This window comes from Hevea brasiliensis, chromosome 8 (assembly GCF_030052815.1).
Source record: "Hevea brasiliensis isolate MT/VB/25A 57/8 chromosome 8, ASM3005281v1, whole genome shotgun sequence".
NCBI classification, from domain to species: Eukaryota; Viridiplantae; Streptophyta; class Magnoliopsida; order Malpighiales; family Euphorbiaceae; genus Hevea; species Hevea brasiliensis.
The window spans coordinates 30,505,354-30,507,387 of NC_079500.1; positions in this window are offsets into that span (position 1 = coordinate 30,505,354).

Here is a 2,034-nt window from a genome sequence, read left to right on the forward strand (position 1 = left end):
CAACTCCTCAGCATATCCTCAAGGACCTGACATATATTTCACATTATTATTACCATTTTAGTTCAATATGTGTATTAGTTTAATTGGTTTCAATTGTTTACCTGGATTTCTCTTTCTGATTGCCCATCCATCTGAGGATGGAAAGCTGTGCTGAAGTGGAGTTGCGTACCCAAGGACTCATGCAACTTCTTCCAGAATCTCGATGTAAACCTTGGGTCTCAATCAGATATGATGGAAAGTGGAATTCCATGCAATCTAACTATCTCACTGATATACAATTCTGCTAATTTCTCTAGTGAGTAGTCAGTCCTAACTGGCAGAAAGTGTGCTGACTTCGTCAATCTATCTACTATCACCCAACTGCATCATGCTTCTTTTGGGTGAGAGGTAGACCACTTACAAAATCCATGGTGACCCGATCCCATTTCCATTCAGGTATGCGTATAGCCTGTAGCAAACCTAATGGAACTTGATGTTCTGCCTTGACTTGCTGACATGTCAAGCATTTAGTCACATAGTCAGCTATGTCCTTCATACCAGGCCACCAATATTGAAGCTTCAGATCATGATACATTTTTGTACTTCCTAGGTGCATAGCATATACACTGGTGTGTGCCTCTTTTAGAATACTGGCCTTCAATTCCCCATCATCTGGTACACACAGTCTTCCTTTGTAGTATAAACACCCATCTGTTTTCACTTCATAGTCAGTTTCTTTCCCTTCTAGGATTTTTCTCATAATAGCCTTTAGCTTCTCATCTACCTTCTGCCTATCTAAAATCTGCTGTAACAGGTTTGGTCTCACTTGCAACTCAGCCAAAATAGCTCCATCTCAAACCAAAGATAGACGGGCATTCAATGATCTCAAAGCTGTGATGGATTTTCTGCTCAAAGCATCAGCAACTACATTTGCCTTCCCAGGATGGTAGTCAATTACACAATCATAGTCCTTCAGGAACTCAATCCATCGCCTCTGTCTAAGGTTGAGCTCCTTCTGAGTTGGCAAATATTTTAGACTTTTGTGGTCTGTGTAAATGTAGTACTTTTCACCATATAAGTAGTGCCTCCATATCTTCAGTGCGAAGATAATTGCTGCAAGCTCTAGATCATGGGTAGGGTAATTCTGTTCATGTGGCCTTAGCTGCCTGGAAGCATAAGCGACCACCTTCCCCTCTTGCATCAATACACACCCTAACCCATTATGAGAGGCATCACTGCAGACCACAAAGTCCTTTCCTGACACTGGCTGTGTTAACACTAGTGCCTCTTTCAACATAGCCTTTAACTTCTCAAAACTAGTATGACACTTGTCATTCCAGTCAAATCTGACATTCTTATGTAACAACTTGGTCATTAGAGCAGCTATTAAGGAAAATCCCTTCACAAATCTCTTGTAATACCTAGCTAGCCCCAAGAAGCTTCTGACCTCAGTTGTATTTCTGGGAGGCTTCCATTCCATCAATGCTTCTATTTTCTTGGGATCCACCCTAATCCCATCAGTTGACACTATGTGTTCAAGGAATGCAATCTCATTCAATCAGAAGTCACACTTGGACAATTTAGCATACAGCTTCTTTTCTCTCAGGGTTTGCAGAACAATCCTCAAATGCTCATCATGTTCTTCACTGGTCTTGGAATACACCAAAATATCATCAATAAAGACCAATACAAACTGATCTAGGTATGGATGGAAGATACATTTCATAAGGTCCATGAATGCTGCTGGTGCATTTGATAGGCCAAAGGGCATCACCAAAAACTCATAATGCCCATACCGAGTCCTAAATGCAGTCTTTGGCACATCTGCATCTTTTACCCTCAACTGATGATACCTTAATCTGAGATTAATTTTGGAAAATACTTCTGCTCCCTTCAACTGATCAAACAGATCATCAATTCCAGGTAATGGATACTTATTCTTCATAGTCACTTTATTCAACTGCCGATAATCAATGCATAACCTCAAAGTCCCATCCTTCTTTTTTACAAACAGCACTGGAGCTCCCCATGGTGACACACTGGGGCGTATGAACC